This window comes from Triturus cristatus, chromosome 7 (genome assembly GCF_964204655.1).
Source record: "Triturus cristatus chromosome 7, aTriCri1.1, whole genome shotgun sequence".
Lineage (NCBI taxonomy): Eukaryota > Metazoa > Chordata > Amphibia > Caudata > Salamandridae > Triturus > Triturus cristatus.
In genome coordinates, this window is record NC_140590.1 from 133333650 (window position 1) to 133351107 (window position 17458).

The following is a 17458-nucleotide window of genomic DNA, read 5'->3' on the forward strand; positions in this document are numbered from 1 at the left end:
TGTTTGTAAAGTTTTACGACCGGGTACGAGTCGGACGGGGAAAACGCTCCGACCGACGGTTCGTACCCGGTTTTTACCGGATCGTAATCGGCATAAAGGGTGGGCGGGCCCCTTATCCCTATGCTTAAAATCTAAGCTAGACTTTGCCCACCCCGGAAATGCCATAAGGAATTCTAATAAGGTGCTATCGAACAAAAAAAAAAAAAGGATCTTAAACCCCCTCCCTCATTCCCTCCCCACCCCCCTCCCCACGTTCCACGTCCATCTGTCTCTCTCCCCCCGCTACCCCTGCAGGTCTTGAGCTCTTCCTTCTGCTCCTCAGATAAGCGCAGCAAGCGTAGATAGCAAGGACAGGTGACCTCCCGAAATTCGGAGGACAACAGCGCCAAAAAGGGTTTCCACAGCTCCCCGTATTTGGAGCCCTCCCCCGCCAGCGTTAGCGTGAGCTTTTCCATGCCTAGGACATGCCACAACCGATGTAACCATCCCGTGAAAATTGGAGTGTTAGGAGTGCGCCAGTGAATAAGTATGTTCTGTGTCGCTGAGCCCAGTGCTATGGCTATCTGCCGCCCCCTACGCGATTTAAGCGGGTAGGTCAGGGAATTTGAGAGGCCCAACAGTGTGTATGCCGGGAAGCGTGGTATCGCAGTATTAAAGTGCTTATCCACCTCATCAAGCACCTGGGACCAGTATGGCTGGACAAACTCACACTCCCAGAGTATGGGTCAAGGTGCCTATCTGCCCGCAGCCCCTCCAACAATTTGCATCCCTCGTCCGGTCCAAAGCGTTTAAGCGCTCCGGAGTGTAGTACCAATAGGTCGCAACCTTTGTGAATGTGATACGCTGAGTGTCGGGCCCTGTAATATATTCCCTCCCACTCCTTGTGAGTCAGAGTCCAACCTAACCCCCTCTCCCATCGCGTCCTACCCGAGCTGTAAGTGTGTGCGAATCGAGCTTGCAGCATTCTATACAGATTGGAGATTAGCTGTTTGTCTGATGTGCGTGTTACTAACCATCGCTCATACTGTGAAAGCCTTCGATCTGCAAATGGGCGAACCCGCCAGTCAAGCGCCCAGTGCCGGACCTGGAAATACCGGAGCCGTTCCGTTTCCGGCAACCCATATTCCTGCCCGAATTGCTGAAACGGGCGCACACCATCAGTATCATACATATGATAGAGGAAACGGCAGCCAGCCGGCTTCCACCCACTAAAGGCTACCGAATCCATCCCGTGGGCAAACTCCGGATTGGCGAACACGGGAGTAAGCGGAGAGGGAAAGGTAGTAAAGTCATGAGAGTTGTTGGTCCGATCCCATATCTCTAGAGGGACGCGGGTGATGTAGGAGGCATAGAGATTAGGAGGCCTGTGCTGTTTACGCAACATGGGGATTTCCTGCAGAGGCCGGGCTGCTACTGCTTGGTCCTGAAACAGCCAGTGTTTCTCCGACTCCCAGCGACTCCACTCCACCAGGTGGCGTAGCTGTGTGGCCTGGAAGTAGAGCTGAAGGTCAGGAATCCAGAGCCCCCCGTTTTCAGGTGAGAGAGTGGACAACAACCTCTTCATTCGCGGCTTCTGCCCGTTCCAAATAAACTGGGCCAGTTCTGATTGTGTCTGTTGGATCCATCCGGTAGGTGGATGTAGGGGAACGGTGCGGAATAGATATAGAATCTGCGGCAGTATGGTCATCTTAACCGCCGCAATCTTGCCCAGCCACGAAAGGGGATAATACTTCCACTGCCCTAGCTCCTTGTGGATCTTCTAACGCAAGGCTGCATAGTTGAGGGCCACCACCCGAGGAAGTGTAGGGGCCAACTAAATCCCCAGGTATGGAACCGAATCCTCCGCCGACTGGAACGGGAGTGAGCGCTGCAAGTACTCCTGGGTGGGTGGAGACAGGGAGAGGCTAAGGGCCAACGACTTCTCGGCATTCACCCTGAACCCCGCCACCCGTGCGAAGTCGTCCAGGTCCACCATGCAGGCCGGCAGTGCCTCCCGCGGGTTAGATAAAGATAGCAGCACATCGTCCGCGTAGAGGCTGATGGTGTGAACATATCCCCCAAACTTGATGCCTGAGACCCCTGGATTTTGCCTAATCTTCTGGGCAAGGGGTTCCATATAGGCTGCAAAAAGGAGAGGCACACAGGTTAGCGTAATAGTCACGGAATACCTCGGCTATGTCCCTGTCTTCCGTAACTCTCGTACCGTACTCTTTACAGATCTCGCGGACCCCCTGACGTTTCCGGACCTCCCGGAGTTTATGAGCGAGAAGGCGCCCGCACCTATCCCCCCCAGTGTAATAGACATGCTTCAATCGCAGGGCAGCATACTCTGCTCTATCTTGATCGAGAGCCGCCAATTGCTGTCTTACTGCTTTGAGTTGGAGCCACACTCTGGGGGCGCCCGTCCTCTGATATATTTGCTCCAATTCCTTAGTTTTTTGTGTAAGCTCCTCCCGTTTATGTTCACGTTCTAAATTGTCGGCAGCCGAGATAGAAATAAACTCTCCCCTAAGGACTGCGTTCAGAGCCGCCCACTGTGCCGCTAAGGTTGTGTCGGTATTGGCGTTGTGCGAAAGAAGATCAGTGATAGTACTTCGAATCTGCACTATCACATCTTCCCGGTGTAACAGAGTGTCCCCGAGGCACCATACCCTGTCCGGCCGCACCACCAGCAGCAGAGTCAAAGTAGTAAGCACCAGAGCATGGTCGGAAAGGGAAGCTACTCCTATCTCAGCCTCTGATGCCATTGCCCTGACCGAGGTAGAGGTCAAGAGGTAATCCAGCCGAGCATAAGTCTTATGTGCATGAGAATAATAAGAGAATTCCCTGCTCTGAGGATGTAAGCTACGCCACAAGTCACACAACCCCAGGTCCTGCTGCCGAGAGCGCGCCAGTCTGATGAGTGCGCTGGCAGGATCTGTCTCGTATGTTATAAAAAACAAGCTTCATATCCCCCCCCAGGAGAATATTGCGATTGCTTGTGGCCGTAACGTCCATGAGGGCGGACTGCAGAAAGCGCTCCTGACCCTCGTTAGGGGCATAGAGAGAACCAATGGTGAAGGTCAGGGCACCCAGAGCAAACCTGTAAACTAATAGCCGACCTCTAATTTCCGCCTCCTTCTGCAGAACCTCCCCCCTGAACCGCTGGGACACCAAGATCGCCACCCCCGCAGCCTTGGTGGGACCGGAAGAAAAGAGCTGTGTCGGAAACTTTCGGGATCTAAGCCGGTGACAGTCCTGAGACAGGAGGTGGGTCCCTTGGAGGAGGCAGATATCGGCCTGCGTGTTCTCTAAGCAGGACAGTATGGCTTTGCGCTTAACTGGGTTGTTAAGACCCTGAACATTAAGAGTTAATACTTTAAGCGTGTGCGGGGCCATTCACGTGATCCAGAAAACCCAGGAAATGCAAGGTAAGCAGCGTATCACATGCAAGGGGAACATGCCATGGACAAGCGGTGTGTACTCCCCGCGCCGGTGTATCTGTCACAACCCCACCCAATGATGGACGTGGAACCCCATGCCTTCCCCCAACCAGTTCCCCCCAAACCCTACCCAAACATCCCAACATTTGAACAAAAGAGTCCAGAATCAGTGTCCTTCAAATCAAATCAAATCAAGGAGCATTTATTTAGCGCACACATCACCCGAAGGTCACATGGCGCGAGCGGACGACTCCCCTATTGTCCAGTGAATGGTAAGTCAGCGACGTGGAATAAGGTACCACAATGGGAAGGCCCCCCTCCCGCCGACGGCTTGCACAGAAACCAAGGAATCAAGCCAGCTGCAAACGTCGCTTAATTCAGCCGAGTGAGGAGTTATTCAGTCCCGCGGAGACAGTCTCTAAAGCTGCCTCCTGGCCCCTGAGGATCTCCGCCACTGGAGGTTTCTTAGCACGCCGACGACGGCCCTGTTGGCGCCACCTATGCCTGGCATCCTTTGCGCCCACCGGTGCCCCATCATCTCCGCTGTCCTCCGCCGGTAGCTCCACCCCCAACAGCTTAGCTGCCTCTGACAGAGAGCGCAATTGGTATAGCGTGTTATCAATACGGAACACCAGGCGAAAGGGATGCCCCCAGCTATACGGAATGTTGCGCTGCTGAAGATGTGTTGTGATTGGCTTGAAAAGTCTACGTTTATGGAGGGTGAGGGCCGAGAGATCCTGGTAAAGGACCGGCGCATGGTCACGAAACGCCACCGGGTGTTTTTACCGAGCTTTACGGAGTATGTCTTCTTTAGTGCGGTAATCTTGTACGCACACTAAAATGTCAGACGGAGTGGTGGACGAGGGCCTCGGAGGACCTACTCTATGCACCCGGTCGATCCACAGTTCCGACTCTGGTGGTCGATCCAAGATATGATTAAAGAGTTCTCTCGTGAATCTAAACAGGTCTCTCGAGTCCTCAGCCATCTGCACTCCGCGGATTCGTATGTTATGGCACCGAGACCGATTTTCCAGGTCTTCTACGTGTGTCTGGAGGTCAACCTGCTGATCATGGATCCGAATGATCTCTTGTTGCAACGCCGCCAGCTCCATGTCACGCCCATCACTTTTGTCCTCTAGCGCGGCGACTCTTTCCCCGATGCTGTCCACATCCCTACGAACTTCTTTAAGCTCCGCTGTGAATTCCTTTTGAAAGTTTTGAATGTCTGCTCTCAGGGCAGTGAACATGGATTCTAGAAAGGACTTGGTGATCTGTTCAGCTCCATCTGTCTGCGCTGGTTGGGGACAGGGCGCGCTCGCCGCCATGGCGTCCGGCGTGGGCCCAACCTGTGTCTTTGCGAACAGTTCCTTCAGCGTCTTGTCTTTGCGGCCCTTCGGGGGGACCATAACTTGCCCCTGCCCCCGTAACCGGCTCGCCCGATGAGAGACGTGACCCTGCCTGGCGGCTGTCCAACGTCGGTAGCCCGTCGGTCTCAATCAGCACCCCTCCCCGTCTTCCGGCGCCTCTGGACCACCGGCCCTTCCCCAGTTCAAACGGCACCCATGACCAAGGCAGGGAAGTCCCTCTCGAACAGCAGCGCATCCACCGCCTCTACTTCGGTAAGGCCTGTTAGTCCCCCACCGATGCCCCGGGGACCGGCCACGGGACGATCTCTCCAGGCCCTCAGTCCGACATCCCCCCTCTTCAATCACTGTCCCCGTATCAGCGCTGGTGGTGTCTCCCAGATGCCACACAAGTGCGTCGCTCAGCCTCTCCGTTTGTTAACCAACATGGGGTGCCCACGGGCGTAGCTCAGCACTAGCTAATGTCCGCGATGTGATGGCTTGGTGCCGGGACCACCATGGGGACCCAGGCTCATCAAGAAGTTCCAGCCCGTTTGACCCCGTAGCTCACTGCCAGCCCCCCTCGGGCCTCCAGATCCCTCCAAAGGTCAGGAAATCCTTTCCTCCAGCAGCTCCAGCCCGCTAGCCAGTCCCTGAGATGGCGGCCAGTCCCTTCTACGCTGGAGGCGTCAGTCACCGCCGCCCTCGCAGTCGCCTCTCCCCGCTGAACCGAGGGCGGCGGGCCGACCCTCAGGGAAGTCCCAGGTGGCACCCACTAACCTGGTCAGCAGGCCTCCTCTGGCATGTCATATGCCCGTCTCCGCTGCTCTGATGTCGCGGCCGCCCTCGCTGCTCCGCGGCTCCGCTCTCTGCCGGTGGGAGGCGTCAGACTTGCCCCCAGCTCTGCCGGCTGGGCCGCTCACTTCGACGAAAGGCGGGAACTCCAGGCCCGCTGCAGACTATCTCGCCCGGTCCTCCGTACCATCGGGCCGCGCCAGGCTTCCTCCCCTGTGACTGAGGGACTCAGACACCACTACTCTGGCTGCAGGCTCACCAATGGTGGCACACCGTCCTGCTGGGGGCCCACAGATCTCCAATCTTTAAGGTTGGGCCCCCTCAGATGAGTCACAGCAAGGGCCTCCACAGCCCGGGGCACCCACCTCACTCTAGACCCCTCCTCCGCAGCCACGAGGGCTACACGGCATCCGTCAGCCTTCTAGCTCCTGCTTAGTCTCCCGGGTCCACTTTGTAAAGGTGCAGGCCCAGGGACGCAGTTACTCAGGCGGGGAGTAAAGGACACCACACGTTATTAGTTTTCTGGGCTACACCAAGAGACCACGTGCGGCCTCGCCCACCTTTATTTATCCCCTCGGGGCGAGCCCGCCCCCAGGGGTGCGTGGATGCGTGAGCTAGCGCAACATTGTAGTGGAGAGCCCGAGTGGCTCTCTACATCCCTCCTTTGTTTTAGCTGTGCAGCCCACGCACGATGCACACTCAAAGCAAGTCTATACATAGTCTCTCAGTCTCTGACTGTGTGCCGGGTTAGGGCGCAACCCGTATCGCGGACACCTGGTATATGGTTCACGTGCACAGTCCTGCACCAGAGTCCCAGAGCTATCTGCCCCACTCTCTTTACTCCCAGACCCCAGGCATGCCTCCTCACCTGACGCAGATGCTTGGCCGCCAGCCACAGGGGAGGCCGTCCGGATGGGGGACGTTGGGGCACCGGCCATGGCCCCGCTCTGGGCCAGATCAGGTTCTTCAGCCTCCGGGTCTGCTCCTGGCACCGCCTTGAAACTGGACACATTCCTCGTGATGACCTGCTGACTCCGGCGGGCCGTGACCATGGTCCCCTGCACTCCGGTCACTGTCCATCTCTCCGGTTCGTAGGGGGTCCTGAACTTCCAACCGGGGTGTCGGTCTTTGATGACCACACTGTCTCCGACCTTGAGCTCCGAGTCCTAGGCACGGCGTGTGTCACTTGCCTTCCGGTTTGTCACCTCTCTCCGGGCCTGAATGGCTGCTCCATCTCGCTCCGCAGGGGTCCAAACAGGGTCCGTCGGGATGCTATCCCTTGGTGCTCGCTTGAACAGGAGGTGCGCAGGCGCGCATTTCGTGGTGCTGTGGGGGGTCTGGTGATATACTCCCAAGAACTGACTTAGGGCTGCCTCTGGGTCCTCCCCAGCCTCCACAGCGATCCGCAGAGCGCGGTTCAGTGTCCTCATCATCCGTTCCACCTCGCCATTTGCTTGCGGCCACAGAGGTGTGATTTTGCGGTGCCGGATGGCCTGACACGTCAGGTATTCCTGGAACTCCCGCCCCTGGAACGGGGGCCCGTTGTCTGACTTGACCTCATCGGGCAGTCCCATTGTTGCAAACACTCTATCCAGTGCCTTCTTGACGTGAGGGAAGGCGGTGGATGCGATGACTTCCACTACCGGGAATTTCGAAAAAGAGTCAATCAGGACCATCATTTGCCTTCCGTCCGGAAAACGGCCAAAGTCTATGCTGAGATGTGTCCATGGCACCGTACTCGCTTCCTCAGTGATCACCCGGGCGGGTGCTGGATCACCCCCGGTGATGGTACAGGCATGGCACAGCCTGACCAACTCGTCGACCTTGGTGTCCATCGCGGGGAACCATACCTTGTCCCGGAGTCGTGCTTTGGTCTTGGCTGACCCCTGGTGACCCACATGCGCAAGCGCCAGAACTTTTGGTTGGAGGCTCTCTGGGATCACGATCAGCCGTCCCCTCAGAATGACGTCGCTGTCACCCACGCTGAGCTCGCTCCGGACGTGCCACAGTTGCTGACGAGCATGACTGACCTCCGGCCGGAGGGCTCTCGCCCCATCCAGGAAGTGGGCCCATCCTTCGCGGTCCAGCGCCTTTCGGACTCGGGTAAGCGTGGGGTCGTCCCTGGTCGCTACGCCGATTTCCTCCAGAGTCATCGCCTTCGGACAAGCCCCTTGGGACACCATTCTCACAAACGCCTCCGTACTGCATGTGTCTCCCGGCGCTTTTGCCTCGAGGGTGGGCGTCGGATGTCTGGATAGGTAGTCTGCCGGGTTGTGAGCTCCGGGCCAATACACCACTTTGAACTGGTACCCTTGCAGTTGGACGGCCCACCGTTCAATTCGGGGCGGGGCAAGCCTTGCCGAACCCGCAAACAGGGAGAGTAGCGGTTTGTGGTCGGTGACCACGGTGAAGTCTTGTCCGGAGAGGTACAGATGGAAATGCTGGCACGCCCATTTGATCGCCAGCGCCTCCCTCTCAATTTGAGCGTACCTTGTTTCCGTGTCTGTTAGTGCCTTGCTGGCATACGCCACCGGTTTCCACACTTCGGCACTGTGCTCCTGCAGGAGGACGGCCCCCAGGCCCACCGGGCTGGCGTCCACTACCAGCTCTGTCTTCCTTCGCGGGTGAAAGTAGGCCATGATGGTCTTATCGAGGAGCCCTTCCTTGATGTCCTGGAACGCTTTGTGAGCCTCCGGGGTCCATTCCCATGGGCGATCTTGGCGCGTGAGGGCGCGCAGTGGTTCCGACATCGCGGCCAGTCGTGGAATGAACCTCCCGCAGTACGTCGCCATTCCGAGGAAACTCCGGACTTCCGTCTGGCTCCGGGGGATGGGTGCTGCTCTGATAGCTTCAGCTTTCTTTGGATCCACCAGCAGGCCGACGCGTGTGAAAGTGTACCCGAAGAAGTCTACTCGGTCTTGGTAGAACGAACATTTGGCCTTGTGCAGCGTCAGTCCGCACTCCTCAAGACGGCGGAGCGTGGCCCTCAGGTGAGCATGGTGTTCCTCCAAGGTGGTGGAGTAGACGAGGATGTCATCACTGAGGTTGATCACACCTTGCAGGCCCGACAGTGACTCTCGAATCGCGTTCTGGAAGACTTCCGCCGCGGAGGAAACGCCGAAACTCAACCTCTTGTACCGGCGAAGACCAACGTGTGTTGAGAAGGTCGTTATGTAGCGGCTGCCGGGGTCGAGCTCTAGCTGGTGATATCCTGCATTAAGATCCAGCTTCAAGAACCACTTGGCTCCGTTGAGATCGGCCACTATGTCGTCCATCGTGTGTCTTTCCCTCTTCACCGCGGTGTTGGGCAACCGCATGTCGACGCACAGTCGAATGGCTCCGGGCTGCTTGGGCTTGGGCGCTACGACCAGCGGGGATACCCAGGGCGTGGGGCCGGACACCTTCTCGATCACGTCCAACTCCTCGAGTTTCCTCAGTTCTGCTTCCACCTGCGGGCGCAGGTTGAACGGTACCCTCCGGTGTCTCAATGCCACTGGTCTCACAGTGGGGTCAATATGCAGTTTGAATCGTTTGCCCTTCAGTTTGCCCAGGCCGGTGAAGAGGGCTGGGAACTCCTGCAGGATGTCCTCCGCGTGGGAGTCGTGAACTTGATTCGCAAAGAAGACCAGGCCCAGGTCCTCGGCGGTGTGGCAGCTGAGCAGCGTTCCCTTCTTGCCCTCCGTGACATAGAACTGCGTCCGAGTGGAACATCCTCCGCTGGTGACAGTGGTGGTGATGACACCACGGAGCGGGAGAGGATCCGTCCCTCCATATGTGTAGATGTGCGCCTTTGACGTCGCTAACGGGGGCTTCGGGGATAGGCGGTCATACTGGTCCGAGTCCATGACATTGACGGACGCCCCGGTGTCAATGAGGGCTTGGATCTCTGCACACCCCACTGAGACAGAGCACATGGGCGGCGGCCTCCGCCGGGAGCTGGTCCTGCCGACGAAAGAAACTACGAAGACTTCGTCGTCTTCGTCCTCATACACCGGGTCAGGTGGCTGGTAGTGATGACCGTCACTCGACTGAAGATCCTCATGTTCAATCTGACGCACCCGTTGTTGTCCGAACTTCGACTTCGCGGGCGGTTGTCTGAAGCGTCCGCCGCGGCACACCTTGGCATAATGGTTCATCCTCCCGCATCGAGAACATGTCTTGCCCTTTGCGCCGCAGACGGCCGTCGCTGGGTGGTCCTCCCCACAGTAGCCACACGGGCCTGCCGTCGCGGGTTTGGGTGTCGCGCGAGGCGCGGGTGGCCGCCTTTGTATAGCCTCTACCCTCTCCTCCTTGACGGTCACGCACTTGGGCCCTGGTTCCGCCACCACTGGAGTGTGGAGGGCGGCTTCCATTTCTTCCGCCCGGACATCAGAAAGCTCGTGGGAGCGTGCTAGGATGAGGATGTCGTCGAGCGTGATCCCTGGCTGTCGAAGGATCAACTTCCGGAGGAGCTTGGAGCGACATCCCAGGATGATTTGATCCCGTATCTCAGCCCTCTGGTCGGTGAACGGGCACGTGCTGGCCAGCCGGCGCAGCCGCGCGTAGAACATGTCCACAGATTCAGCGTCCATCTGACACGCCCTCCTGAACTTGAACTTTTCGAAGTCCGGGTTCAATTGTGGATCAAAATGCTTGTTGAGCGCCGAAACCGCGGCGTCGTAGTCGTCGTCGTTCCCGGTGTTAGGGAGTGTTTCGAAAAGGTCGTAGATTTCCGCCCCTCCATAGTAAATTAGCAGCGACCTCTTGACCGCCCCGTCTGTCTCTCGGGTCCCTCGGAAGTAGTGATTCAGGCAACCCACCCATGCCTTCCAGCGCGGGGCTGCTGTAGCCGGGTCCGATGCTTCACTGAAAGGAGGTAGGGGCGCCACCGCCGTGTGAGAGACCACTGCAGGCGGCGGCGGAGCATTGACCACGGCCGCGGCAGGGCCACCCCCTTGCGATGTGCTTGCACCGGTTGCTGGCGGATCGGACATGCTGGGGCGCGGGGCAGTCTGCTGCGCACACTAGGAGCGGTGCGCGGGGCCCCCTTTTGTCGTGACGTCACAGCTCGTGAGGCAGAGTGATGATAAGAGCTCCCCCACTGTGACTCAGACAGGAGCTAGTTTCGGGGTTCCCAGCAGCAAGCAATGGCAGTGAGGAAGGAGGCAGGCACCTTGTCAAAAGGGGCTATGAGGCGTACAGTCCACTGTCCGGAGCTGCAGGAGTCACGGGTGGATGAGGGGCCAGGTGGTTGGAGGAGCCAAGGCTTGTTAGTATCACCCCCGGGCCTCCTCGCCGAGTAGCGCACAGGAGCGTGTTGTTTTTTTTTTTTGTTTTGTTCCTGGTTCGCTTTATTGAGGGAGTCCCAGCGCAGCCGACAGCAGATACAGGCAGCGCTCGCGGGCGAAATACCGGCAGGCAGTACGCCGGGCAGCCGGCCAAGGACCCCTCGCCGGATCCGGGAATCGATGAGCGCGTGAGGCGCGCGTCGTCTGCCACTCACCCGGCCAGCCACAGAAGGACACCAACGGCACCGAGGAGCGCTCCAGCGCGCGGGTGGGCACCGCCGACAGCAGGCAGGAAAGATGACCACCAACCAAGCGTCGATCGGGGACAGGCCGCCTCCCACGTTACGCGGGTAAGCGCCGTAGACGGTGGCTGAGAGGGCTGTGAAGGTGGTGATCACGATCAGCGCAGGTGGGGGGGGGAGCCCCGGCCCAGCAGCAGCGTCGCACACACGGGTACAATCGGCCTCGTCGCCAATGTAAAGGTGCAGGCCCAGGGACGCAGTTACTCAGGCGGGGAGTAAAGGACACCACACGTTATTAGTTTTCTGGGCTACACCAAGAGACCACGTGCGGCCTCGCCCACCTTTATTTATCCCCTCGGGGCGAGCCCGCCCCCAGGGGTGCGTGGATGCGTGAGCTAGCGCAACATTGTAGTGGAGAGCCCGAGTGGCTCTCTACACACTTGTCGCCTCCGTTCCCAGGCCTCTGGGCCCCGCCGAGCGCCGCCGAGCATCGGGGGCCGCTGATCTCGCCTGCAGCTGCCACTCCCGTTCGACCTCTGCTGCTGCTGCCACCTCTCCAGGCCCCTGCTGACTAGGCCTCGCTTGGCGCCCGCGCCGTGCACCAAGGCCGCTCCTCCAGGCCACTCGGGCGGAAGCTCTCCCTGGTCTCACCGCCACTCCGGTCTGCCTCCTGTATGTTGCGCCACTCCCACGGCCCCCCAGCGGGGGTCAGTGATCGCTCATGCGGCCCGGGGGCCGATGCTATAATAGGCCGCCGGCGGGAGCTAAGAGGCTGCACGTCCGCTCAGCCCGCCATCTTGGCCACGCCCCCCCTATTAGTTTTTTAATACAAAAGATTCCTGCCAATAAACACACCTCGAGGATGTTTACCGCTGAATCCCACTGAGTACACTGATCTAAACCCCTGCCGTTTGTGTCTTCTGAATGTCAAGCCTACATCTATAGAGACTCATCGCAACAGAACTTTGGAACTCACGCAGTGTTACTCCCACGGTACATTCCCCAAAACATATAAAATGGAAATATTCAGGGAACATTCATATACAATTAGTACACATAGAATGGACTGTGCTCTCTTTGCAGTTGCACTTTTAGGGAGTTGGACGTTACAGGACCAAGGAGAGGCATGTGAGAACATTTAAAAGAGCGCTGCTCGGGTACAACTTCTCACACTCATACATGCAGGATGTACGGGATGTGCCGTTGCATGTCTTCCTTGTTTGTGGGTGCTGCCATTGCACTACTACCATGAACATTTTAGTAAATTCTTCAATGTGTCTGAAATGCTGACCACAGCACTACATGGTGCTTAAAACGTTCACCAGGAGGTTTTTTTTAAGTCATTTTACGATAGAAACCCATGTGGTGCATATATTTTACACAAAAAGTAAGATCAGGCAAATGCAATGTAAAACAGATTTCCTCCCTCACACGTTTCAGGCATTTAAAACATGTATTTGTGAACTTCCCATACTTATCAGAGCACATAGAATGCACACACGTGTATCTACCGCAGGTGGTTCTGACAGTGCGAGAAACAAATCTCCAAAACATACCTATATGTTAAGAAATATAGCACAACCTTGAAAATACGGTTAGGAGCCACCACTGTACATGAAAGTGGGTTATTAGTTGCGGAGGATGTGGACCGTTCACATGTAAAACAGGTTCTTCTGGGAACCATGCCCCATTGTAGTAGCGCTTAGCTGTCTCAGAATACGTAGAGCGCTCCTCAGGGGAGATGGTGTGGGCTAGTACCCCAGACCAAAGACATGCAACAATCAACACCCAATACATAATTGCGCAGGCAGTGCTTTTTCCTAATATAAGGAAATGTACTTTATTATGCACACACTATTCAGTTTTGCTTATTTATTTATGCATATTTACATGATAGCAGGAGGAGATACCTATAGTGACAATCAGATCACACCCCAAGCGAGCCCTGAATCCTGTAACCGCAGTATACCCCTCAGATACACTAAACACAATAAAAGTGGGGTAGCTAATAAAAAGAAGGCCTACTGGCTGGGTGAGAATGTTATTGCATTAATAAAGCAGGAATATGTCATATTGGATCAATACCACACTCTTAAACATCTATGGGCTGTACCATCTTACATTGCATTAGGGTATGGAATGGCTCACTGTCAACCTTGTGATTATTAATAATGCATTTAAAAATATTTTAATGGCCTTTATTAAAATCGCAAATAACTGACCGTGTACTCCGTGATTGATAATAAAGCTTTCAAAGCATTTAAATGACCTTCCTAAAGAAGGGACCGATTTGGATGTCGGTTGGAAATCTTCTTACCACGGGTCGGAGGCTTTCCAACCGACATCCGCGGTTTGAATTACGACCACCGCATTATGAACACTGCGGTTGCAAATCATACCGGTCAGTGATTCTGGCTGGATTCCGATGAGCTCAAGGAGCCCGTTGGCCAGTTGGAGACGGGCCTGTAATTCCTATAGACGGCGTTTCCACCGTAGGGATTCAAATGTTGGTTTCCAACAGGCTTTCCATGTTGGGCTTTCCGACATGGAAAGTCTGTCAAAAAGTGACATTGGGGGTCTCTTGCAGTGCACTTTTTACCCTTCGGCCTCCGGTTGGTGGCCCGAAGCACCTATGGTGCCACCCTGTTAACGCCTGCACCGCGTGGCAGGCACCTTCAGGTGCAGGGATGAACATATCCTCTAATTGGTCTATGGGAGCTTTTGCTGCACCAGTTTTACGGCCGTAGCACAGGCTCCCATAGATAAATGTGAGCATGCTAACGCACCATGTCGCGTTGTAATTGCGGTGTCAGGACCGCCATTGTAATGAGGCCCTTAAAAATACTTTAACTTTTTCTTCTGCAGCCTTCCGACCCAACAAAGTCTGGCCCCCATACTCAGCCCTAAGGTAAAAGCCTAGGCTCCAAGAGTGCTGAAAATCTTTCAAACTTTTTCCGGAGTAATCAATGTAACCCCCCTGGGGACTTCGGGCAACTTTTTGAAAACTGTCACTGGGGTTCAAGTTCTTTGTTCAAGTTTCAGAACTCATATGAGATTCACATGAAAAATTGTGTATTATCACAGAATATATAAGAATAGCCACTATAAAAGTATAAAAGACATGCAGGAAATTTAAGATAGCAAATACAACATTTTCATTAGGTAGAGAAAACTATAGATGAAGGCTACAAAAAATTTAAAGTGGAACTTATTCAGTACAAATTGTAAAAAGCATAAACATTTTTAAAACTTGTGTACATTAGGTGGAGAAAACAGTAGACGCAGGACTTCAGCCCTCATTCAGGTATTGTATTCTAAAAATAAAGGTCTACAAAATTTGGGGCAAGAAAGAAGCAATGATGGAGAACTAAATAATACCTGATTCAGATCCTGAACACTTTCTGGACGATTACAATGCATTCCGGAAAAGGAGCCTTTCTGGGCCGCATCTTGGTAAAATTTCCGACCGCCGCATTACAATGCTGGCGGTCGGGAATTAAATTGGCCGGCCATTACGGCTGGCTTCCGACAGGCTCAAGGACCCCATCGACCAGTCAGAGCCCGGCCAGTAGTCCCACAAAATGGCCATACTGCTCTTGGGATTACGATACTCGGTCTCCGGCAGGCTTTCCATGTTGGACGTTCTGACATGGAAAGAATGTCAGAGAGCGAGTATGGTGGCCCCTAGCAGGAGCCCCTTGACCCTTGAGGCCTCCGGTGGGGGGCCAAGGGGATACCTGAGGTGCCTGCCACACAGTGCAGGGATGACGCAGACCCTCATTTCTCTATGGGAGCTTGTGCGATGGGCAGTTTACAACCATAACACGAGCTTCCACAGAGGAATGGAAGTATGCGACCGAACAGTGTTCGGTCGAACCACGATTAGGTGGTCAGAACCGCAGATCTGAGGTCGGCCGGTCCCATTTCCACATCGGTGTTGGGCAGATATAAGTCCGCCTGACATTGCAATCACTCCCTATAATTACAAAGGTTTCTGACATTTTTCTACTTTATTGATTTGTACCAATTTGCAGTTAAGGCTTTTAAAGGCAAAATATTTAAGGGTAGTGACGTCAAACACCATCATCAAAATTCAAAGTCAAATATTATTGTGGTTTTCTCAGAATGTGAGAATTTGTTGTCACATCAAATTTTCCTTTTTTACCACAGTTTTCAAAGTCGAAAAGCAGGTTTGAGTAGCTAGAGACATGCTTAAAAAGGATTTTAACTGCATTTTTGACCAAGTACACAAATATTCCCAGTTTAACTCCAAGAACCCTTATACGCAAGTTAAATTCCAGTAAAACAGAGACTTTTCTTATTTCCCAAAAAAAATTCTGTGGCCATAAAACTCCTAAGTAAATTCACGTCGCTTCTCAATAACCGGTAGCCCCATCATATCACTGCCACTAGGCCTTGCACAAAACGCATTTGAACTCAAATTGTAATCTTATTGCCTGCATGGCAGCAAGAGTGTTGAAATTACAAAGCTCCCTCAAATTTCGCCAGCGGGTTTTTTCTGAGAAATCCCATTTTTGTCACATTGATTAATTCTAAAGCGTACAATAAGGTAGAGTGTATTTTTCCCGACATGCGGAAGGTACATGAGTAAAATGCCTTAGCTTTCACACATTAGTAAAAGCCCTTAATCCATTAGTTTGTGATTTGGCCTTACAGTTGCTGTGAGAGATTATGCTTGAAATCATTCAAGCAGCTTGACATAATTTTCCCCAGGTAAGTGTAAGACTTTACTACATCCAATTTTTCCTTACCAATCTACCAACAGAATTTGGATATTTCTGAAGTTTTTTACCCTTTAAGATCAAATTTGTATTTTTTGGGACATCAATTTTCAGAAAATGAGAATCAACAAACGGCTGTAGTGATACCAACTTACTGTTCAGGCCATTTGGTGTTAAATCTAAAATCACAGCGTTGTTTGCATATTAAAAGCATGTCACAAAGTGGCTCTCAATCCCCCATACTACCCAAGTGGGTAAGTAAATCACAAACATAACGAGAGATGAATGTGGGGGTAAACAGACAACCCTGTTTAGGGCTGTTTTTAATAGGATTTACAGATGATAATTCCTGGGCACCACCCAGCAGCACTTGATGCCAGGTGGAAGAATGTAAGGCAGTAATTAAGCTCAACCACGCAAACCAATTCTATGCAGTTTTTTCTACAGAGTTGGATGATCGAGTCTGTCAAATGCTGTGGAAAAATTGCTAAAAGTTGGATAGAGTGGGAACCCTCAAAAAGTAACATATTTTTCCATGATGAGTTGAAGACCTGTAATATTAACTCATGTGTAGTGTGTTTTTTCCTATAGTCAGATTGCTCTACTGGGATCATCATTCCCTCCTCTACCTAGGAATTGAGGTGCTCCATTATGTTTTTAGCATAAATGTTGCCTGCCTCATCTTATAGGGCAATTTGCCGATAGTTATTTGGCATATTTCAAGCTCCCATTTTATGTGGTGGAACTATGACATTTTCTCAGTTCAGGATGGGGGGAACTTTGAAATGAGAGTAACAGTATTCAAAAAGAGGCGCTATAAAGAACACCAAAAGCTCGACTTCTCTTTTTAAGAAGGAGATCGGGACTTCATCCAGACACTGAGGTTCTCATTTTTTGGATGAAGTCCTCAATTCATTCAGCTGTGGGAGGTCCATATGTGTGTCAGTCAGATTCCAAAAGGAAAGAGTGTCCCATACAAAAAATCTCTCCATAATTAGCGGCATATATCTCTGTGATATAACTACTCAATTGCTCTTCCCTAATAGAAATGGAAAGCCTTCTCACTCTCGTCCCGCAGCATCCGGCAATGATCTCCCAGAATGTTCTGGTATCATTACACAAGGTTAACTCTATTGATTCAATTAAATTGCGCTCACATTCTTGATTTCTAAGGCCCACCTTTAACCTTGGTTTCTCATTAGGCTATTTATCCCTTTATTCAGGAATGAGACTGATTGTCACATTTTTCGCGGCCGTGACATCGCTGTTGAAATATGCTGTCGGTTACCATGTCGCCGAAATGGACATAAATGACATTGATGAATCTCTTTACTGAAAACTGAGATCAACATGATTGTGCTGCAATTTTTGGAAATGTCATTATTACATGAATGAGGACATAAATGACATTGAGGAATTTCTTCATTGGAAACTGAGATCCATATGACTCTGCTGCAATTTTTGAAAATGTCATTATTACACGAATGAGCCCAGAAGAGGTCTCTGTTAGAGACGAAACGAGTTGGCTATGATCCCATGAGATTTTAATGAAAACTCAATAAAGACCAGCTTTTTGCACCAAAAAAAAGACAAACGTGTGGACTTTTGGATTTCTCTTCATGTCCTCGCTGTTTTGAACATTACCAT

At 53.2% G+C, this 17458-nt stretch overlaps 1 protein-coding gene across 8 annotated transcripts in view; it reads left to right on the forward strand.

Annotated features, from left to right (window-relative positions):
* Positions 1-17458, forward strand: part of LOC146809025 (uncharacterized) — a 154104-nt gene that overhangs the window by 121446 nt on the left and 15200 nt on the right. The gene's annotated exons all lie outside the window — the stretch shown is intronic.